The sequence below is a fragment of the Vanessa atalanta genome, chromosome Z, assembly GCF_905147765.1.
Source record: "Vanessa atalanta chromosome Z, ilVanAtal1.2, whole genome shotgun sequence".
In the NCBI taxonomy this organism is placed as follows: Eukaryota; Metazoa; Arthropoda; class Insecta; order Lepidoptera; family Nymphalidae; genus Vanessa; species Vanessa atalanta.
The window spans coordinates 15,547,991-15,574,014 of record NC_061902.1 but is presented as its reverse complement, the minus strand read 5'-3'; the positions used below and the strand labels follow the sequence as shown (position 1 = coordinate 15,574,014).

The 26,024-nt window shown below is 32.7% G+C and overlaps 1 protein-coding gene across 2 annotated transcripts in view; it reads right to left on the bottom strand.

Annotated features, from left to right (window-relative positions):
* The window catches only part of LOC125076178 (hepatic leukemia factor), a 204,480-nt gene that overhangs the window by 60,622 nt on the left and 117,834 nt on the right, over nt 1-26,024 (bottom strand). The window lies entirely within an intron of this gene.

Below are 26,024 nucleotides of genomic sequence, written 5' to 3'. Positions count from 1 at the left end.
ATTATAGTTGTTGAAGATGTCGTTAAAAAAACATGCTCTCAATAGAGATGTGTATCATGATTAATGATTTAAACGTTTGATGTAGACCTTTTATTTCACATAGTGGATACCTTCAGAAAGGTACCCGGGCCAATTGGGGTAACCATGTATAACAATTATATACAATATAATTATATATATACAATTCGAATGCTTCTTCATGATCACCAGAACTGATACTTTTCGGGGCAGATATTATTTGCCGCACAATCGTTTACCACTATTATTTGCTTGCAGGCTGGTGCACTCATCCATCAAATGGGCGTTCTCCAAGGAAGCCTTCAACTCTGCTTCTTTTACTATTGACGTATATTAAGACGACTTCGATGGCCACGTGATTATTCAATAAAGATAATTGGCAGATAGAAAAATATTTAAACGAGAGGTGTCCTGGGTTATAACGAAGCTGCGTTCTGTATATATTATGTATTACATAACAGTCACATTGAATTATGACAAGAAATAAAATTGTTATTAAAATCCCGTGTTCTTTAAGTCGATAACAACTAAATACAAATCCGTATATAATAGAAAGATACTGAGAGAAAGAGGGGGAAAGATCGCCAGTAAGGAGTATAACCTCCTTGCATGAGTATTTCTGCCAGTTCCCTCAATTGTAAGCCGTGTAAAATACTTCATTCCAAGAATACCTATATCGAGACACCAATATGTTAAAAAATATCATCTCGTTTTTATTTAATAATATTTTATACAAAAACAGAAACTATAATTAAAATAATTTAATTATAAAACGATTACTTAATTGTTGAATGAAAAGAGCGAACAAATTAACGAACTCTTTAATGATAATTAGGCTTGATATTATTCTAAAATGTTTAGGCATAATTTTATCATTAAATTCGATGGCGTCCTGCGTTATAGGGGACATAACAGTATTTTTTTATGAGTTTCTTTAATACAGTATTCGGGTTGCAAGCCCAGGGAGAATACGGCGAGGGAAATGTATGATAAAATTTTGTACTACACATCAGTTTGAATCTTAATGTTACCTTTTATGATATAAGTATAACCCTACGGAATAGCGGTTGAAGTACCTACTGATGTGTTAACCCAAAAAGACAACGATTAATAAATCTAGGCGATTAATAACAGACAACTTTTATAAATATTTCTTTCTTTATTATTATTTTTTTCTAATTTTATTGTTCATAAGAAATTCCGTCTTGTTAGGGACATAATTGAAAATGACTTTTGTAATAACCGCGTTCTAGGCGAGCTGAATGTAATTGTGTTCTCCTTATCAACAAAATATGCAACGATTGCCTAACGTCAAATTTCATATAAACCGCCTATAGCTCCGTCGTTATTTATTCGACACACCGCACTTAACCAGCACAAATAAACCAATATTCAATGATCCTTATTGGGGTAAGTCGTGTACACACAGCACACCCTGTATAGCTCATAACACCCGTATTGTTTTAACAACTATTTGCCATTCTGTATTGAACCAACCATTGTACATAAGTGCCACATAATAGCGACCACCGTGCCAATTAGATATTATTTAATATTTTATATCATTTATTATGTGAATTATTTAATAAAATTACGTACAATTATATCCATCTCTTCTATAAACCGATAGAACGGCAAGCTCGCCACGATCGGAAAGAATTTAGTCTAAACACGACCGACGTTCATACTCTGAGAATTTCTTTACCCAATATTTTTTACTGATCCGATCCGGGTTTGGAATTAAGGAGGAGAGGAGACCAACGAGGAAGTTAATGATAAAAATAAAATCGGCGTAAATTAAATCTTCACCCGAGGTAACCAATATAACAACAGTTTGACCATTTTATTATTCTTTCCCCAGATGTAACCAAAGCATTTAGCGAGGAGAAATTCTTCGTAACTTTAATTATGTATGTGAACGTAACATAATCCAACTATTTCAAGGGTAGTCTGTATACGGATTCGTCTTAATTTTTATACAAATACGAGCAAGATGCGGGTCGTTAATTTTATCAGACGAACCCGTTCTCTGCTAGGTATTTAAACTTACATATTTTTATGAATATATTAAACACTGAGTAATGATCGTTTTGAGTCCGACAACTTTAACTGAGTTCTCTTGCTCTTCATTTGTATTAATATTTATAATGAAACTCTCACGTGTACCTATCCACTGCAAAATTTCTCCTTAAGAGGAGTTATTGCCCAGCGGTGGTCTATTTACTGCCTACCAAAAAGTAAACAGCAAATATTTTAGTTAGTAAAATGAGTAATAACTACCACATATCCGTCTTGGCGAAATTAGCCCTAACTTTTATCTCCTTAAAGTTTATATTTCCGTAAATCCTATCTCAGTGACTATCTACGTCGCTTATATATAGATAACACATGTATGATTAAAAACTATTACAAAAACAACCTTAACTGCATTATAATACGAGCAATTTTTAAATATCACTAAAAATACAGTCAACTAAACGCAAATCAAACCGTTTAAGCATTTAACGACTCCTGTAGCGTAAAATTAACGAAGTTGTGGTAACACTAGTTAAATAATATAACCGCAGTCTACATGTTTACTAACTACCGAGCGCCGCTTCTCAATATGCATCAGTATTATAATAAACTGAACTCTAATATGTGTCTCCTCCCGCGACATTTGCATGTACAATCTCGGCTTCTAAATCCGCTGTTCCAATTAAGACAAAAGTACGCTCACGCTAATATTTGGCTGATTAAAGTACTGTGGAAATGTCACTTGACGAGTTCTATTTATATATTGTACAACAGGTTTTTTATTAAATCTTTTATATATAATTTTAAGATATATTGTGGTCGTCGATTGGTCGAAATTCGTTCGCAATGAAAAGCTAATAAAAATTTTAAATGTAATCAATGTACAAGTACGAATAATATACAGCGGTAAAGTTTAATGTAAAATGAAATGTAACGCAATTTTTAGCATCCACAAATTCGCGTATTAAACGCCGATAAACCGCGTCGACGTCGAGAGAAAATTGGTAATATTGCTTGTTTCCGATAGCAAAATCAACGCGTTGCGTCGAAAGTTTCTGTAATCATCACAAGTTGTCAACAATTTACAATGTTCTGTTGTTTCTGAACATGAAAATTTTCCCCTTTATGGTGGATATCCACTATTATATTCGCGTCATCCTCGTCGTACGCTACACATGTTTGTATTTGTACAAGTATCCCCTTAAACCGCAGCACATTTGAGTTGATAGGTTGAGGTGCCATATTTATAGTTTGCGTGTTGTCGAGCCACTGGACTGCGGAAAGTTAAATATTTGACGTTAATGGATTTCACCTCGCTGTCAACAGTTTTATACTTTTCTGATGCAAGTTGAACGGATTATGCTCACAGACTTCAGTCATTTATGAAAACATAACATTCATTATACCATTTATGGTCAAAATTTTTATCAAAATTGTGGATTGTATTTTTAAAATTTTGTATTTTAGACTAGCAATTGTGCTACCCGATGGGAATTGGATATTGGCAGCGTAAGAGATATTAATCATCCCTTAAATGTGATGTACCGTTAACCGTGGGCCCTGAAATCTTTTACTTGTAATCACACTGGCTCACTCATCATTCAAACTGGAACACAACAACAGTGTTCTACTCATCGTATTACTGTTGCATTACACAGGACCCACTCATCACATATTCAACCGTTGTTGAGAAGGTGGTACCCAGACAAGACTTGCTCAGAGAATTACCATCTATTGGCGTAATTAAGGTAATATTTATTTACTAATTTAAGTTTCATATTATGTTTGTTGAATGTATCTATTACAGGTAGTGTGAGTTTCTACTAAGTATGAAATGGTATTATGATTATTATAGGTGATGCCATTGAGAACATCATTATTTATCTGTGATAGATATAAATATATAGTGTTTATTCTACACATTCTCTCACACACACAAATCATGGAATTTACGTCCTTCGGGACGTCTACAGGTAGAGATTTGTCAATCTACAAAGGTACATAGAAAATCGAATAGAAATCGTTAAGATTGCTTAATAATATCTGCCAGTATCATATTTAAGTAATCAGTAAAATTTTCATATACCACATTTGTGACGATACGTTAAATAAAAAGGTTCCATTAATATTCAAATCAATGCAAAGAAAATGTTTACTCACAATCACTTCGGTCCGACCTTTACCTTGACAGCGAAAATTTTAATAAAATATATATCGTAAAACGAGCTCCAATAAAATCAGTTGTAAGCCGTACGCCAAAAAATAAACAACATAGGAAATTAATTGGACTATTGAGAAAAATAAACATTGAAAACACATCCAACACTAAAAGCTATCGATAGATACGGATTTTGAAACAAGCGAACTTTTAATAATATATTAAACTTAAAATACGAAGTCGAGTTTAACTTAATTATCTTTAAATACAAGGGTTTTCCGTAACGTGTTTGCGCAAACGGAATTATGTTCAACTTTTAAAGAGCTTCTGCTTAATTTAACATATTAATATAAGCTCATTCATTGGTAATGGAATTAAAAAAGATAATCAACAGTTCATATATAGGCTTGTTTAATTATGTTATTTTTTTAATTTATATAATTTTTTATAGTTAGGTAGACGGAGAAATGGTCCACCTGATGTGAGTGGTAATCAATATCAAACACTACTTACGCCGTTAAAACGCCACGAAACTTGGGAGTTAAGATGTTACGTCCTTTGTGCCTGTATTTACACTGGCTCACCCTTCAAATCGGATCACAGCAATACTAAGTATTACTATTGCTGGTAGAATAGTTGTTGACTGGTACCAACTCAGCTTGCACGAAGCTCCCACTAAGCAGATTTAATTTGTGTGCGTGCCTTTTTTATTGTTTTCGTATAATCACCATGGCTCGTTACATTAGTTTTATTTCTTTATTGGGGCTTAATTAAGTTTATTAACGTTCCTCTACTGTATGGTGATAATAACAAAGCGTCATATGTTTATCCGAAACATATGGATGATTATTGAGACATACAAATAGTTTTTCGTTTACTTCAAACAATCATAATGTTTCGCAAGTTTTTGTAATAATATTATAGATTAAAAAATATTATGTTTGTATCTTCATATTAATATTCATCAGGATACCCTTCGCAAGGTGCGGTATAATCCTCTGCCCTCCACATCTATTTGACTGACCACCGCTGCGTTTGCTAATAAGCGGTCTCATTAAAATCAATCCTGTGATATCAGGATAATATAAATGTTATGTTACTTTTTTAATATCTTTTGTTTGTCCTCTTCTTGTAATGCTATTGACACAATTGTAAAAAAATAAAAATAAAGGTACGTATACATTTCTACAAATTACTTAATACAACTCAGGAGTGAAAAGTCTCCTCCCAATTCTAATATTAAAATTTATAAACAACTACCATATTTAGAATTAAGAAGTCCTATTTATTTACAGGGGTTATAAGAGTATGTTCTACCGCCTAATAACAGTACTCTGTATTGATGTGTTTCGGTTAGAAGGGTGAGTGAGCCAGTGTAATCACAGGCACAAAGAACATAGCTTCTTAATTCCCAAGGTTAGTGGCACATAGGTGATGTAAGGAATGGCTAATATTAGTGGCACATAGGTGATGTAAGGAATGGCTCGTCCGCCAACCAATGCCATAAAAAAAAATATAACGACACGTTATGATATACGAAGGCAGAACTATGAACCACGTCCTGTGCGGACAAAATTATAGAACAATGACGCAAACAAAAAAAAACTATTTAGTTTAAATAACTGGTGATAGGCGTAGATTAATTTACGTGTAAAATGATACTTGTTTCTGATGACAATTACCAACGTTTCCACAGTAATAATTGCGACTGTCAATTTAAAAACAGGTCAACCTTGACCCTTTATTGCTTCTGCGGTAACCACTCCTAGTCGGGTTTAGGTAGGCTTGTAAAAACGAATGCCCCTGCGTTTCTTTGCTAGAGGTAGTAAACATTTACGGGACGATGTTTTTGAAACGCGTTACGGATCACGAAAAAAATAACGTTATTAATAAATTAAAAAACAAAAATGTTTTATATAAAAATACTAAAGATTTTTTTCAATGTTGTTTCATAAATGATTTTTAATATTATTCAGGATGATAAATTCGGTGTGGGGATCTGACAACCGCACCCCACCGTCCTCGCACGTTGCAGAAGCCGCTGGCGGAAACTAGTTTAATCAAACATTGTTATTTATGATGACAATATGGTTTTTAAGCCTTAATAGACAAGTCCCTGGTTCGATACCCTTGGTCTATTGTGGTACCCACTCTTAATACATGCTTCACGCTTAACTGGAGGGGAAAATTGTAGTAATTCTCGGAAAATAGGTATTGCTATTATTCTTTTTAAAATCATTAAAATCCAGCGAGAATTGATTCCAGTTTATGACATACTATAACGTCATTTAAAAATGTCAGAAATGAAAATGTTTTGTGTCAGCGTCGTTTCATACAGTCGTTACTTTACGTTGCAGTTAAAGTCGAAAAACACGCAAGGGCAAGCTAAATAGAATTTTAACGTGGTGAATTTTGGTCTGTAACTATTCATTTAGTGCTCGGCGGTGAAGGAAAACTTCGTGAGGAAACCTGCATGTATCGAATGATATCCTGATATATAACAAATGTGTTAAAATTACACGTTTTAATATTATGGTTACTAGGATTGGATAGAAATGTTTTGTTTCGATTAAAAAAAATGCGACAACATACAGATTACATCCTCCAAGAAAAGAAATAGAAATTAAAACAACTTGCTTTATCATTTAACTAACTTATTCAATTTTATGAGCCGCGATGGCCCAGTGGTTAGAACGCGTGCATCTTAACCGATGATTTCGGGTTCAAACCCAGGCAGGCACCACTGAATTTTCATGTGCTTAATTTGTGTTTATAATTCATCTCGTGCTCGGCGGTGAAGGAAAACATCGTGAGGAAACCTGCATGTGTCTAATTTCAACGAAATTCTGCCACATGTGTATTCCGCCATCACGCATTGGAGCAGCGTGGTGGAATATGCTCCAAACCTTCTCCTCAAAAGGAGAGGAGGCCTTTAGCCCAGGAGTGGGAAAATTTACAGGCTGCTAATGTATGTAAAAATGTAATTCAATTTTAAAATTTCATAATATTTTTAGCTTTCCGCTTTCCTATTCAATATTTACCTTGTCAGGAGTAAGATTTCATTGAATAAAATGCATAGTACTTGAACACCTTACAGACATATGAATGACATAGCAAAGTAATAATATCGTTCTCTGTTCCATTAACAAAAATCACAATATAATTAGCCAAGAATAACTGCAGTCAATTATGAATTCGATAAGTTATCAAAGATATATTATTATGAACAATCTAAATGCACTCTGTTCAAGTATCGAAGCAATTTGAACGAGATTAAATAAATTCAAACGAGACATTTCTACATAGTATAAACTGAAGACGCTTCGCTGGATCTGTACGTTTAGATCTTATAAACTACTTAATGGATTTTGATGCAGTTTTCATCAGTAAACAGTGTGACTCAAGAGGAAGGTTTATATGCATAATACATGCATATTAGAGCAGAGAAAAGGGTCTATGACCCTTATTTGTACCCGCGTGAATCTATGCTTCTATACTATACTATAATATTATAAATGTTTAAGTAACTCTGTATGTCTGTCTGTCGCTATTTCATTGCCAAACCAATCAACCGAATTTGACGAAATTTGGTTTGAAGCAAACTTGAACTCCAAGGAAGGACATAGGCGACTTTTTTGCCTCACACATGACAACCAATCCCTAAAACGGGACAGGTGACATCTAGTTAAATAAATCCTGCATGTAAGTCAATGAACGCGGACTTCACAGTTTATATAATAAGTAAACTTTAAAATCTAAATGTATTTTTATATATAGGCTTTATAGGAGTAAGGTGGCTTAGTAGCGTATAAACCGAGAATGCGGGTTCAAAGCCAGGCAAACACAACTGAATTTTCGTGTACTTGATGTGGATTTACTGTAAATAAATAAGTATATTAAACATTATAATTTACAACTTTCTGTAGTTTAAAAGATAAATAAAAATAAGATAATTATTATCTTATTAATTAATTTTATCGCTGCTAATCGTATCAATATTGCATTACATCGAGTATTACGCCATGTAATTTATTATTGTTTATTTTAATGTAAGAACTTTTAATTCTTAATTTTTAATTAATTAGCTATTGAAGCGGTTACGGGTGTTGTCTGTTGGCGCGCAATGTCGCATTTCGGAAGCGGCTGGGGGGTGAGGGAGAGACAGTGGCAGCGAAGGTCGAGGGCGCGCCAAAATCAATGGCTGGCACGGATGTGGATGCAGACAGGCGTTACCTCTTAGAATTGCTCTTTTAACTCATTCCGAGAAAGCAGGCAGGTAGATCGTATCGTGGATAACTTAGTCGGCACATAATATTTTGCTATCACAAAATGTTATTTCTGTATATACAATTTTATAAGAAGATTTCAAATGATATATCATAAAAAGTTAATTTTTTATTTTTTTATTTACTAGCGACTCTAACTCTGCTTTGCTGACGTGTAACATTTAAAAAACAATTCATTCGTTACATACTTTAAAGCGTGTCCTTATAAGTGTATAAGGACAAGTATACACAATTGCTTACTTGTGTGTCGGTGGTTTAACTGATTGGTTATCTCACCGGAAGATACAGCCACGTTATCTTTTGTGATTAAACACAGTTTTCCTTATTACCGAATTTCAAAAACGATGCAAACAGAAATTCTAATCCTAGATTTCACCCTCTAAAATCGTAGGTGACAAATTTTACACAAATCTTTAGCATCTGTCCATAAGCCCATTGACATAAGTCTAAATACCGATTTCCATATTCCTAACATAAGAAATGTCAGATCCAGACGAACTTTCATCACCCATTTCACCTCTGGCACTCCTTACATACGTTTCAAAAGGAATTCTTGTGCAGAATTTCATCCTATTAAACGCTGTACTCTATATTAAAAAAAAAATCGTGAACTAAATATTTCAATAATAGAGTAAAAAATAAAATGGAATTTCATATTATTAAACAACTTGAATATCGTCTGAGAATTCCTCTTTAGTACAGTCAAAAGGAATTGTTTACCGGTACTTCTCGAATTCATATTCAATTCCCGAGTTAAATTCTCTTAACTAAATACAATCCAAATCACTTTGATAGTTTAGCAGTAAATAAACAGTGACTGCCGGAAATAAAACAATATTAGAAGCGGATGTCAATTTACATAAACAAATTTGATTTAAACGAAACAACGTTTATTTTGTTAGTATATTAATTTTAATAATAAATGCGAAAGGGTTCTAATTGGTTTTGTTAATCTGTACTTTTATTGCAATTGATTTTTGCAGGATATATTTTATTAATCTTTATGGTTTAAAAAAATTAAAGACGCCAAGTCGGTAAATTCGTATGTTCACTTTTCGTACTAACGAAAATAATTGTGTCGTGAATCGTTCTTGATTTTTTTTTCAATTCACAAGCTACATAAGAATAGTTAAGTTTTATTTATATACTACATAAAATGTTTTATGTACATCGTTTTTTATGTTCATTATGCCGAAAAAAAGTAATGAATTAAATCAAAATTATAATAACATTATTGAGTATGTTTTTTTTTTTATAATGTCCAATATTAATTCTATAATATAAATGAAAGTCGTTACAAATTCAAATTGATAGCTTATTAAAATCATTGCTTATTTAAATCTAAGTCCCTAAGTTACTCTGGTACCAAGTTCGAAATAGGAATTATCAAACTGAACTCCCGACTACAATCTTCAACACTGAATGAAACAAATTACTTTAAATAAATATTATAATTATTGTGGCATGCTTTTAAATTATTATTTTTATAATTATTAATAATAAAAAAATATATTGAATAATGGTCCTACTTTATAAAATACCAGGGATATCTAAGTTGGTTGGTTGGTGGTGCATTGGTGTTGGAAGGAATATTTCTTATAGCGCCAATAGTAGTAGTATATGTGATGGCGATGGTGACCACTTCTCATCACCTCATTACCCCCCCCCCCACTATTTTAACTTAATCTTCATCTATATTTATTTAATTTAATATTAATAGTTAAACGCTAAGCATCAATAAAAAATATTTTGTTTGAGTATTTAAAAAGTCTATACGTAAGAAAAATAAAATATTAGTTAAATTTTGTGTTTAAGAGGTGAAGAATTTCGAGTGTGACCGATTATAATCAAATTATCCACCGATATTTATGTACGTGTTTATTCGCGGAGGTTTTACTTTATGGTAACTCACCGCTAGATGGCGCTACACATCCAATTCGTCACCGTTGAACCGATTATCATGACAACGTCATAATATTTTATTGTACCACATTATAGTGTATTATCTGTTTTAATAATTGACGGCACGGCACAAAATAGTTCAGGAGTAAAAGTTGGCTTTAAATATTTTCTTAAATAGTGTAAACACTAAAACAAGTAAATCTACTGTATTCAACCAAATAGAATAACCTCCAATAAGTTGATCTATCAAGAATCTCGACTCTGGATTTGATCCCGGACCTTCGAATGTGTAATCACACATGCTGATAGATATATAACAATATATATTTTAATAACGTAGCAGGAAATTTCGTTGTTTCTTTACTCACTCACTTTATAAACGAGTAAAGAAACAGCAAAGCGAAAACCAAACTTTCCAAGCTAAGTCTCATAAAATAACGCTAATCTCCTGGGATCAGATCAGCTCACATTTTCTTAGCTCGCTCTTTGTTGCACATTTCTACTAGTGCTCTATATTCTTTCAGGGATATTTCTCTCAGATTTACGGATTACGATTACTCATGTAAATCAATTCGAAGTTTATTTTTTTATTTATTATTCTGATCACTGAAATATTTTATAAATAGTCTTATAAATGTAATTCTAGTGTAAGATTTAAAAGAGAAATATTATGCTAATTCTACAACAACAAGCTTATCATATATATATACTAATATAATGAATGTGAATGTATCTCTGTATGTTACTTTTTTACGCTTAAATCGATCTGGATGGAATTTAATATAATACAGCCCACAATTGGAGGCCATGTTTAGCGTTACTTATCAAAGCCCAAGTGTTTCAGATACAAAAATTAATATTAATTGTCATCTTTATAAGCCATGAATGACTAATGTTGACGCCTGGATATCAAAATTGTACGTAATAAAATGCTTCCACAGTTAAAACTTCACGAGCGACACTGCGTTCCTTACTATGTGTTATTGGAACGCAACGTTTGCGCTACGAAATTGTACTCACGAAAAGTAAAGAATAAAAATATTAAAATTGTTTGTCTCCAGTTTTTTAATACCGATATCATGCGAGAATATTGTTCATTTTAACCAGGAGTTATCGCGTATGAGGTAAAGTGTTTTATTAACATATTATAATATTGACGTCGAAGGATATACGTAAAAATTCGTTTACCAAAATAACGCTAATTAATTTCCGAAACCAATGCCGTTATATCAATTAATTTCGGCGACGGCGGCGGTTAATGCACGACAAATTGGATAACGCGTCGCCCAAAATGTCCAATAATCGGATAAACTTCGAATAATAACTGCTTGAATCCGGTATTTTGAAATGACTAGATAATCATCACTCCATGTGTCATATTTGTGTTGTAAATATAAGACTAACAGCCTGTAATTATCCCACTGCTGGGCTAAGATCTTTTTATGCTGCTGCAATGCGGTTTGTTTAACGCGTAACAGAATCACATTGAAATTACACACATGCAGGTTTCCTAATGATGTTTCCCATCACCGCCGAGCACGAGATGAATTGTACACAAATTAAGCTCATGAAAATTCAGTGCTGCTTATTAGGGTCTGAACCCACGATCGTCGCATCAGATACACGCACTATAACCACTGGCCATATCGCTATCGGTCATCTTGGTTCTGAGTGTCCATATAAATAAATTATTTAGAAGAACAATCTGATGAATACGATTTCAAAACTACATTCGACTAAAACGATTCTATTCAAACATGTCGCAGTGTTATTCTCATTCTTGTTACGTCAAAAGCTAAGGATAATTTCTGAAGAATGAGCGAGTCAGAATTACTGGTTCCGCTTAGTTCCAACATTGGCATAGATGGCTTAGGGAATCGTTTAACTTATGAGAATTGGTGACCAATTTCCAATTTGGGGCCATTTGCCTGCCAATGTAAATGACAAAAGCAATGACATTCCGACATATATACATATAAAGTTGTTTTGAAATTTAACAATCGTCTAAATTTCGTACAATTTCACGAATGAGCTTTAGTTAAATTCCAATTTCAATGGACATATTCAGTGTCGTTCGAAATTATGCTGGTTACATTTTCAATAGTCGCAACTCTAATCGACATTATATTAAGAGACGTTAACACATTCTACAACAAATACATGATTATGATTTACGTTTGTCTTGTTTGAATTTAAATTAATAATTAATTGTCATATATTAGTTAGAATTTCAAAACGACCACCGTATGGTGAGTGGTTACTACCGCCCAATATAAACAACTGTGCTATATATACACGTTCAGTAATGTTATTTAGAAGTGAATGAGAGATAACTGCGTATATACATAACATACGATATACGCACAAAGTCGTACGAAAAAAAAGTATTAAATTCGTGAAATCATTAGAAACTGCTTTTGTTTTGCGTTTAACAAAGTATGATATAAAAATAGAACTATATTTTCTAATTAAATTCCCTATCTTTAAAATAGAGAATGTGCCGTTCAATTTAATTTGTATATTTCTTTATCATTGAAATAAACGTGTTGTGGGTATTTGAAGAAGTATAATTAAAAGTATTCTAGATCTGCAATAATAAGCCCTATCGATATAGTAATAAGGAAGATTTTTTTTTACAGTGTAAAACCAATCCGTTTAACAATTTAACACGCCTGACAGGAAGCTACTAATTAGATTTTTAGTAAAATTCGACATCTTGGCCGTTTTGGATGTAGAATATATTCCCTTAGATAAGTAAATTGCTTTATCGATACATTTAATGACTTCGGGGATGGACGATAGCATAACATAGGATATAAAAATAACGTGTTCGAATTAGCAAAGCGTATTGTGTTTCGTCAAGATCTCGCTTCGTATCTCACTTGTAAAATGTTGAACATCGAATTTTGATGAATATTTATTTACTTAATTTTTATTTAATTATTAATGTCAGTATCGCATATCACCTTATGTTATTTCATGATCGTGTTTTAGCGGTGAGTTTCGACTTTGATCTTATAGAATATCTCCACGGAGCACGTGTCAGACTATAAAAAGCGAGAAAAATGAAAATGTTGACTTTAAAATTATTAAAAATGGTATAATATGACTTTCTAAAAATAGAAAAATAAAAAATTAAGTAAACGAGTGACTGCTTGGAGCGCATGCGCAATAAGCGTTAGCAACGAATAACATCCATCATTTGACAACGATAAAAAATAATTTTTGCATGTCAATAATGTGTCATTCTTTTCTTCAATATTAAAATGCCCACGCGAGATGTATTCATTAGCAGTACAAAACTCCATCATTCATTACATTGTAAGATATAGTCTCAGTGTGTCACCGTTATCATATTTCTACTCCTTACCTACATTTACTATCACGAAGAATTTTAATTTGTATATTTATCATAGCGCCATGAGACGTCAGATTTGTGATAAGTGATTATACGTGATAAGATAACAGGCTTATACACAGCGAGGTGCTATTGCGGTCGAGACTATTTAATAGATTGTGTATTTATTCATATGGCTTAAGAAACACATATGAGTGAAAATATAATTGTGAAAGAGAACTTCGCGAACAGACCAGGTGTCGTATGAGAATGACGCATGTACCAAATCCGCAGGAAGACCACGTGTTCGGAAAAACTCCGAGCCTCAAGATCTTCTTTTGTGCGACCCTTAGTTAGACCCTCATGGGCGCAGTTTTAACTTTATAGAAGTATGTTTAACTTTATGTTGCACATTTAACGATATGGTGTACAGGTTCGAATCCGCTCTAAATTGAAGATTAATTTAATTTGTTTAACGATATCATGACGTCCTATTGGCCGATTTGCCAATGGAGACTACAGACTTTAATGGACAGATGTCCTATAGTGCACAAATACAAGCGAAATCATTTTTCGACTCTAACACTCATAATCTGATACGACAACAAATCCGACACGACCAATTTCTTGAAGTTGCTTTTTCTTGGGAAAGTACAACAGACCCCAATCATTTTGTATAGGACCTACTTGGGGTGTAAAGCCATAGTTATACGAAATACGGCTTTAGAAGCTACTATGCCGATGAGGCAGTCGATGCTCATTACCGAAGGTTCATGGTGAACGATTCGTTTTTAAACCAACGACCAATTTGGTAACTATAATTTAACCAGTAACCAAACCACTGTGGTCGGCTAGACCATATCTCATCTTTTGTTAATTAAGCTTCGTTTAATTAACTACTATTGTTATATTCACTCGGACCAATTTTAATTATCATTACCTGATATATAGATAAATTAATACTCGTCTGAGGGTAGGTAAAGGCACTCGTACTGTGTATGGCAGCACGAGGGGCCGAGCTGTCAATCATATAGATATCTTCTTATATAATAAGAAGGATTCTTGATCGTAATTTACTAAATTGTTACGATTTAACAAATAATTAATTTTAGAAAGCGGTATAAAACTACTGGCCAGTTAGAGAGCGGCGTTATGGCTGTATAAAAAAAAACAAATGTAAAACGTGCGAACAGACGTCGTCAGTTTACGTTGAAATGAAATCAAAACAAAACCTGTCATAGGTTTCGAAATTCAAAAAAAAATGTTGAATAAACGCGACGTCTCGCGGGCGACCCACTAGTTACCATTAGGTACTACTAGTTAAATATTGTAATAATAAAAAAATATATTCAATTAAAGGTTAGTGCAGAATGATATCTATTAAATTATATGACATCTCTGCGATTCTGTTTGAAAAAAATGTTCATAAATTTTATTTGTTGTTATTGAATAAATATAATTGAGGGAGTCCAAAATTATGTTAATTATATACGATAATAAGAAACAGTACGCGAATTTTATCATATTTGAAATAACTGTTAAATTGTATTTTTATTGAAGAGACACTAAGATTTTTTTTTTTTAATATTTAAAATATGAATGTGAGTTAGTTTGTATGTCAGTTCCGATCCGATCATCATGGTATTTTATCAGGGGTACAGAAAGGGTAACTTTGGGAGGGTTTTGTTTACACTGTGTCTACCTCTGTTCTGAGTTAAGCTTCACGCCTGACCATCTCTTCAGATTATCATTCTAATTACTCAGGTAATTTGAACACTAGTTTTACTAAAATAATCACATACATAGATAGTACATTTAAATTTAATGATACATATATTCACCACACGGCCGAAGTAGCAGGCGGAAAGTAGTTCAGTATCTGTACACTGAGACATATCCTTATCTATGTATCCGGTGCGAAACAAAAAATGTCACTCATGCACGTAGATTTGATTAATTATGTTTGTATAATTCAAAGTTAACCAATATATATTCTCGTTTAAAACCAAACGCTGAACTAAGGAGCAGACATCACACGACAAGTTTAAAAGGTATCTTACTTATTTATTTAATTGTGACTATCTGTGTCACAGTTAACATGTAAGAAATAGCATATACAACATTCGATTGCTATGTGATAATCCTGAACATGTGTACACGTAGAATTAACAAAATAAGAAAAAAATCATTAGGAAAAATTGGTAATAGAGGTTCTAACTGTAAAATTAATTTAAAATGTTATCACCAGAAGCAACTTTGCGCTACGTAGATATCCACTAATAAAGATCTTTTTGTAATCTCAACTTAAATAAAATAAATAAAATAAATATTGGACAACATCACATACATTACTCTGATCCCAATGTAAGTAGCTAAAGCACTTGTGTTATGGAAATCAGAAGTAACGACCGTACCACAAACACCCAGACCCAAGACAACATAGAAAACTAATGAACTTTTTCTACATCGACTCGGCCGGGAATCGAACCCGGGCCCTCGGAGTGGCATACCCATGAAAACCGGTGTACACACTACTCGACCACGGAGGTCGTCGACTTTATAGTAAGGTATTCGTAACTTTACCCGTACGAAGTCGGGTGAGGCAATTAGTGTAAATACATATGCTAAATCAATAGCATTTCATGTTTCATAATAAAACACTCGAAACCTTTGACGTGATCTCGTTTGACTGGAAATTTTAATAAGTACAAATATCTGGCCGGTTAACTGGGTATATTATAAAATTAATTAACCGTTGTATAAAGCCATTGAAATATAATAACGCAATTTTGAGTGACATTATTTAGGCAGTGAATATTGCGACATTAAGTTTTTCATATGATATTAATAAACGCTAATTTCGAATGTGACGTTGATGTTATATTTTGTGATTTCATAATTAAACTCGTATTCAATAGCCCCGTATAAAAAATCATTTAAAAAACCTACCTAAATATTATGTTTATTTCCAATAAACCGCTATGGATCAGCGGAGTGGATTTAATCCAATAATCTATCTTGTGGAATTTATACTTTATGCAAAAAAAAACAAACTTCAATACTTGAGTGTTAATCAAAGTTAATATTCAACTTAACTTGGTATTCGCGTAATTGAACTTCAAGTTCCACTCGTAAAAGTAACGAGTGTTAATAGGCAACTTAGCGACGCCTGCGCACAATGATACCTGCCTTCCGGTAGGGCCGCGCGATACTAATTGGTGTAATATTTGAGTCAATATAGATTGAGGCTTTTTCATACCGTTTCTTACCGGCGTTGGGAGCGTTGCAATTAAATTTGTTGCCTAGGAAATACTTAAGCTGACGTCATTGAAGGTATAGATATACATGTATGTTATAATATAATTTTTATCATAATTTGCGTAACATTCTACATATTATATTATAATCGACCATTTACTAAAACATTTAAAATAAATATTGACGGACACTGATAATTTGTTTCTTGGTTGTATTTAAATATCAATAAAATATTAACAAATTCGTAATGAACGCAACTGACAGTTCAAATACGTTACCACCGTGACAACTCAGCATACGTAGTTGCCTCTTTATTTTACTACGTTGGAACGGTGACGAGACTTCCTAGACCGAGTCACTCAGTTTTCGTTCTACATTAATATATTATTGAATTACAAAACATTTTAATTTCCAGATTTAAACATTGAAAACTTTAATAAAAAACAACCCACATTAATAATTTAGTAGCATAATAAACAGTTGAGACTCAAAACGAGGTCGCTCCGTAGAAGTGTGTCACGCCGGAGGCTTTGCTATTTGGCTCGGGATAAAAACTATACCACATTGCCCTCTAAGATCATATGTTTTTAGACTTAGTCTTTAGTCTGACGCAGATAAGGCTAAATTACTTAACTACGCATCACACACACCGGTAGCAACGTTACAGAACACATTCGTGAATTAAAAAAATTGCATAATTAACAGTAGATATAAATACAGTATTTAATTATTTGTTTCTAGTGCCTAGTTTTTAACGCCGCAGTGCCCGAAATCATGAATTAAATGCCGGATTGGGCCAATAAAAAGTTATTAAGTTTTTTCATCTACACATTTTCAGTAGTAGCAGTTTGGAGGCACGGTATTACGATCGTATTGAATAGCCTCTCTCTCGCATTCTGAGACTGATTTATTTAAAACTTACTAAAATCGATTGGTATGATTAAAAAGAATTACGTTGAAAGAATAATATGAAAGTAATCGAAGATCAAATAGTCTATGAGCTTGAATACGGGAGAACTCTGTGACTATATTTATGTCATAATAATTAGTATAATATTTTGAATTAAATTAATATATTTCCATGTTTGCACGGGGTTTAAAATATATTTACATGTGAATTATCGGTAAAGATTTATTAAAATGACAATATCTAATAATAATGGAATTTTCTAGACTGTCTAAGGTCCACATTGTTGTTTGTATATTATGATATCAGAATTTATATTATAAAAACGTCTTACGTAGTACAGTAAGTTTATTTAAATGAGGTTTTATACATTTTGTATGACGCACATCCATCATAAGCATCGATACATGTTTTATAGCATTTGAAGAGATCGGATCGGTTCTTTCTTATTCAAGCTTTTAGCGTTACAGATCTTATGACGTGAGATAGCAGCAGTGGTCATCGCAAGGTCTTTGTTAACGGCCGCTGTTTCAATACCAATTTTTTTTAGTACTTCGAATTAGTGTGTTCAAGTAGCGAAAAAAAAAAAAAATTTTTAATTTTTAAGGTTCTTATGAAATACTATATAAGGTAGTTTCCGAAGAGTAACTTAGAACAGAACAGAATAAAGCCGTCTAAAATCGCAGTTAAACGGAACCCTTTGCTATCAAATCATTTTTGTACGAAGTTTAGGCGAGCCGGCTCCGAAGTAGAGGATGCAAATAATAATAATAAATTTTAAAAGTATTACCACAAAATATACTATAATACCGATTGTTGCAACATAAGTTTTACGATATACGCCATAGCTAGGTACTTTGCACTTTGAATGCCTTGGAAATGTCGAGGCTCTTCTATTTCTGACTTAACCTAGATTTTTTATGAGCTTCCTTCTAGTGTCTGTGTGTTTCGTTGTTTATATGTTCCTATTCTATTTATATATAGGTTTTTCATGACTGTCTAGGCATAAACCAATACGTGTAGTATTTCATGCTAGACGTTTTGGTAGATTTTTGCACATAAATAGAAAACCATATTCGAGATTGCTAGCTTCAAATGTTGTCCGTATTAACGTTAAGATATTGTCGCCATTGCTCCACACGTTACACAGAGATCTGCCTGTGAACAACCCGAAAATGTAATCAATTTGTATCTTACCTTGAGCTCAACATACACGTGTAACATGTGGGATCATTTTCATCTTAATTTATAAAAGATTAATTAATTCTAAACACTCAAAAACAAATTACTGTTTATAACACACATTGACAACTTTATTTGATACGAATGAACTACCCAGAACCAGAAGTTCAGAGTAAAAGTAATCTATATTTATACAATCAATCACAATTAAAAAATAGAATGTCAATTAATTTGCAATTAATTATATTCGATAAATTAAAAAAAATAATTAAATACACGAACATTCATATAAATACACGGTCTAGTACATAATTGAATTATAATTCAATTAAACATTTAGTTCAAATTATTGTTCAGAAAATTAAATTTTTATTCACCCTTTCGGAATACATTTTCTTTAATTTATAGTAACTGTGGTCAGAATTAATTCGCTACAGTCATCGAATTCCTTTTAAAAAAAATATAACACAGTTCTATTTTTAAAAATAAAATAAAATTTAAATAATATCTTATAAATATGTATTGTAAAATTATATAGTCAAGAGACTTTCTCCTTTAATAAAAGGACTAACATTTATAAAATAGATGACTGACAGTTTGCATTGAAGGCATCACAAAATATGCAGTGCCTTTGAGCTTCCATGAGATACTCAATATAAAGCTTTATATGTATAAATCCTGCAATTCAAGTTTCCAATATGACGGATGTTTGTCAAAGAGTAGTAATGGCTACCTTTACTATGAGTGCAGTAAAAGGTTATTAGAAATGTGCATTTATATTTAAAAAGCGTTTGACCTGCATTGGTTCTATTATAAAATATTCTCATGATCACTTAGTAGTTTTTTCCAGTAATTTACATTTATTATGGGCATTAGTTCTTACTGCTGGGCAAAGATATCTTGTTAAGATTGAATGGAAATTATACTTGTAGCAGATTTCTATTAGACACATGGAAGATTTGTTATTTTGTATTATAGAGCACGTGAAACAAAGAAGGGAATGCCCAAAATCAAACCTCTATGCCTAAAATGAAAACGAGATCCATGTTTTCCAATTTTTCTTACTTTGCACTAAGCAATTTAAAATGATCTCACCTTTAATTCCCTAACATTTCTTAGTTAGTATTAAGAATGACAGATATATGTTCAATAAAAACTCATTATTTATGACAACGTCTCAAAAATTGTAAAATAGAAATTGCAAAATGCTTTTGTCTGGACCAATCACGTCGCAGAATGAATGCAAGAGTACTGTCGTTTCCCCGATGAATTATAATAACGATTCTTTAGGAAAAAAATTGAGCCAAAATTGCCTTTGACGGCATCTGATGAAGATTTTTATTGGGAAAGTCATCTTAACTTTTTCATTTCGAATATTTTGAAATGAAACGTTGTTTGGCTGCGATAAATGAATAATTCAAGGTCAAATTTAATTGAAACATGTTCCAGTGAAACATTTCTGACGTTAGAAGGTTTCATATCCAAGTGGTGTAGTAAGTTGCCCGTGCTTGGGGTTTTTTTTCTCATGTTCTTAATTCGACAAAACTCCAGGTTAATTTTTTTGGAAATTTGTATGGTAATGGTAATGTCAAAAGTGAAGTTAGTTTCTTCACAAAGTATATGCAAAATAAGTTTAAAGTACACAAACCAAGTCCTCGATATAGTTAACTAAGCCTGAGCTGCGACGGGTGCTAAGCGCGAAAAATCCTTTGAGCTTCGTGGGAATGGATTGTGCAATCGAAATTCTGCAAATATTGAGTTACATTTCATCACGGTATCGATGTACGTATAACTTCTAAATCAACAAGAAAAAAGAGAGAAGAGAATTTACATTGAGACGAAGCAAACACTAGTGATTTGAGAGCTTACCATACTAACTATTTGGCTAAATAAATCCTAAGTTTACCAATATGACTAAAAAAGGTTATATTTAAAATAAGTTTTATTTGGCTACAATTTCGAATAAATCACCTTCACTGACTTTATTGCATTGACACCCAAATGGTAAAATTATTATTACGAAATTCTGTCATAGGTGTATCTACCAACGTGCATTGATGCAAACTTTCTGCTTAAAATGAGAGGAGGTTTACCCCAGTAGCGGGTCATTTACAGGCCGTAATCTTACTTTTAACTATCAAACCGTTAGATCAGAAGACATAATTTCAAAATAAAGGACATAATCTTATATGGCTAAGAAGCTCCTGACAGCTGAACAAAATTGAAAAACTGAAAAATAAATGTTTATTGTTTTAATTTAAAGTTCTTTTTTCAGACTAATTGTTTTGAAATCAGATAAACAGATTAAATAAATCGCGTAGACGGCCTTACTTTATATTTGTAGATATTTTATCTACAAATACAGGTATCGTTTTACTTCCTCATGATGATGACAAAAGGATTATTTTATAAGTCTTTTTTAAACAGCAAATAATAGATACGAAATTTAGGGAACTATTTCTTTTTTTTTTCAATTTTATTTCATTTAAAAAAAGGTGTAATACATTATTTTTAATATCTAATTCATATATAATTATTTGTTATTATATGTGTATGTTTGTCTTTTATTCAAGCGAGCTGAAACTTTGTACAGTTATTGTTGAGTTTGGTATTTAAGTTTCCGACATAACACCATCAACATATGTACATTAGGTGGAGAATCATATTGAATTTCAACTAAGGCGCTAAGTTTAATCAAAAGTAAATATACATTATTGAAGTAGGTACAAGTTCCGTTTTTTAAGTATACTTTGGAAACTTTGTATTTGACACGATTATATTATATATAAAGTTCAAATAGTTCATTGAGCCGAGATGGCCCAGTGGTTAGAACGCATGCATCTTAACCGATGATTTGGGGTTCAAACCCAGGCAGGCACCACTGAATTTTCATGTGCTTCATTTGTGTTTATAATTCATCTCGTGCTCGGTGGTGAAGGAAGACGTCGTGAGGAAACCTGCATGTGTGTACCTAACTTCAACGAAATCCTGCCAAATGTGTATTCCACCAACCCGCATTAGAGCAGCATGGTGGAATATGCTCCATACCTTCTCCTCAAAAGGAGAGGTGGCCTTAGCCCAGCAGTGGGAAATTTACAGGCTGTTTATATTTATGTAAATTGTCCATTCTACCGGAGACAATTTTTGTACTAATAATTTATTATCGAACTATTGTTCGATAATAAATTATATGATTCCATTATATTTGTCTAATTTCATCTGAATGACATTTTCTAACTAAAATAATAGACACTGAATAATACCGGCGTCGAAAAATCTACATTATTCAAACAAGTTAAGCGAGATCAAATTATTAAAGAAAATCGGGAATATCTAAGATTAGAACGCGCGAATATTAATGAAAGGTGTTAGTTTAAATGAGTCACAAGCCGTGTTGACGGCAAGGGGAAGCTCCAATTATTTCCCCGGTGCGATCTTAGTCCATTATTTTGAAGGAAAAATAATAATTTATCAATAAATTATCAAAATTTATGAAATAAAATATAACGATTACACAATCTGACGATACAGAAACATTTTTTCAAGCAATAAACCATTTCAGTTTTCTACTCCATTCGCCACGATTCCCTTGCGGTATTTGCTATTTTTAGATTCAAAAGTGTCATTCCAGCGTTCAAAACTCGATTAACAATGGAATTTTACTGAAAAATGTGACATATTTTGCAGTGCATCCGCTTTGATAGGTATACTTCAGTTTTAAACGTCACTCGTAAAAAATATGTACAATAGACAACAATAAAGAATGTTGACTCGCTCGAAAAACTACACTTCCGTGAACTTAATACGACGGTTTTGTCGAGCTATTTCTGTTCTATTTATGCGTAAAAATCTCAGTTCATACAATATTCTAATTAGGCTTTTATCATTAATCCATAGAACGTGACCGTGTATCCTGTTTTTTATTTATTCGAAAGCTATTGAGAAATTATATTGCTTAACATTTACAAGTGAAATTGACAATTCAATGGACAGATATATTTTTGGTCTAGAATGGAAATAAAATTCAAAGATTCCTAGCGCTCTAGGGCCGACAGCATACGTTAGAGGTTATTGATGAGTTTTTAGTGGGTACTATGGCAACCTTCCAAGATTATTACATACCCTCGCCTTACTTAATTTACCCACGCGCTGCCACAAAATATCTATCGTGTTTGCTGACACTCATCCAGTAACTACCCATAGAACATGGTTCAGCGCTAGCTGGTGGCAGGCAAACTAATTAAAAGTATATACGTTACATATTTCATAGATCTTTAAATGTACCCGCAGAAATTGTAGATGTACAAAATATTGTTAGGATATTTAAATTAGTACATCTTTCCGAAATGTAATGTTCAGTTTAGAGAGCTGATCTGATAATCTGAGTGGATAGTGGAATTCTTCAATGGATTTTGGAGAACTTTCAAATTCGGTCTTACTTCGTTTATTTAGACGAATGCTATACATTATACTGACAAACTTGAAGATTTTAGTTTTATTAACGATTGTTAAGCGACAAAACTATTTTGTTATACTAATTTCGTACCACATTTGGTACAAAATTACTAAAACAAAATAGTTTAGCATTCTAACGTATCATATTTTCGGTCATTGATTACGTGGTAATAATTCTAGCTTATTGTGTACGTAGTGTTATGTGTTAATGTTAATTAATTATTTGATAATAAGCTGTTAACATTGATCGCGTAAAATCGACATAGTGTGATATTATTTACACCTAGCGGTAGCATCGATCCTTTATTTAACATCAAATTGTATTAACTTGATGTGTAAATAATGACTGTCGCATCACAATATATATTTGATACTGGACACAAAGATTTCCAGAAATCGTGACGTAAATATTGTTAACATTAGAAACAGGCATAAGCTTGTAACTATTACCCGATTACACAGGGTTAATATCTCTTTTGTGGGACGAAGTAAACGCCGTTACAACAATATCCCAGAAATCGTACAATATGTAAAATGTTCATTCAATATGTGTATCGAAACAGAAAAAAAAGGATTATTCCGTTGGTAACAAACTATAACTTATATACGTAGAGAGGAAATGAGTATGTGAAAACGATACCGTGGCCCCTCAGAACCGTGTCGATGAACGCCATTGCGGGGCTTTTAGCGAGCAACAATCCCTCATAGTCCAATTCATCCGAGGATCGCCTTCCGGGTATAGGCCAGTAAAACTTCCATACTCATTTTACGAAAAAATCCATCTTAACCTTAAAAGATAAATATTATAAACATTAGTACGTCTGTATATTTATAAAATGGGCAGACGGGTAAACGGTGGTCACCACTGCACATTGGCGCTGTAAGAATTTTTTTTTACAACAACTCGGCCGCGAATCGAACCCTGGACCTCGGAGTGGCGTACCCATGAAAATAGGTGTACACACTACTCGACCACGGAGGTCGTCGAATTTTGTTATCTTGATTTCTCTACTGCTCGCGTACAGCAATTGCAAGTTACTCTGTACTCTGTATCGTGACGAGCGTGCGTCTTCTGACCTTGCCGCTGTTTTCTTCCATTTTCTTATCACGTTTTATCTAACGAATACGTAGCTCTAGGATCGAATCAATCACAGTATATCTTACTCTTTGATAGCGTTTAATCATCGATTAGTTAAAAATATGTAAAATGTTAAGACACTCGCCCTAATTTTTTATGATTAAATACTTTTTGGAATTCATACTCTCGTTTCATTATAAAGTATCATGTTTGATTATAATTAAGATAACTGTATAGAAAGGAGTTTATACTACCGTTGGTTTTTTTTTCACAATGAGATAGAGATAGTTTGGCACCCGGCGAAAAACATAGGCTACTTACATCTATTCAGCCCTCGTAGGGGTAAAATTGGGGATGATGGTTTGTGTATAAAGAAAATTTTAGGAATTTAGTATAAAGCCGCAGGTTCAGCTAGTACAGTATAAAGGAAGGTTGAGACATTTTAAGGGAGATCATTATTATAAACTATACTGAAAAGCATTTTATATTTAAGTATATTTCCAAAAAAACTTAATACCTTTAAACCTTTGAGTTACAAATACAGATGTTCTTATATGAAATATACATGTTTTACAAATATAATGTTCAGTCAGATATGAAACATTTATTCGACGCGGAATTTGATTCGGCACATCGAGATCGTACACTACACCAAAGACGAATTTGTTGAAATCAAAATATATCGTATTATACTCGAGCACTTTATAACATTTTAGAAATTAACTCGTTCGGCACATATATTCTAGATAAAGAATCGTCAAGTAACTTAACCGTAATTAACACCCATATGTAACAATTATTACAGAGGTGTAAAAAATAATTATCGAAATAATATGTTGTCAATGGCAATAAATCGTATTCAGCGATTAAATGAAGAATGATAGAATCTAAGTTAATATGAACGATATCGCTGGAGCAGCGGGTTATCTACGCTATCAGCGACGGCCCGGCGTATTGACTTGAACTTTATCATTGTAACATTGCGATAAATTAATTTCGTGATATACGACTAGACCTATTACATTTTTATAGGTATATAAACTTGTTGTAGTAATCGGTTTGCTTCTGCATAAATTATCGTTGTAAAAGTAGCTTATGTCTATTCCAGATTATCTCTGTGTCAAATTCCATTCATATCCTTTCAGTCGTTCTGGCTAGATGGAGTAACATTCATCAATCCATTCGAACTTTCGAATTTATGATATTAGTATGGATTTCTCTTATTATATATACTTGTAGCGTTCATATATTAATATATAAATACAGTACAAGCTCGTAACGTAAATATTCATTACATATTTTATAAATAACTTACCGCCAAAATTAACTTACAAATATTGAGATTTTAACCTGGAACGTATATTTATTTAGACGTAACCCTCATAGCGTGTAGCTTTTTAGTATTGAAAATTTTTATAGAATCAGTT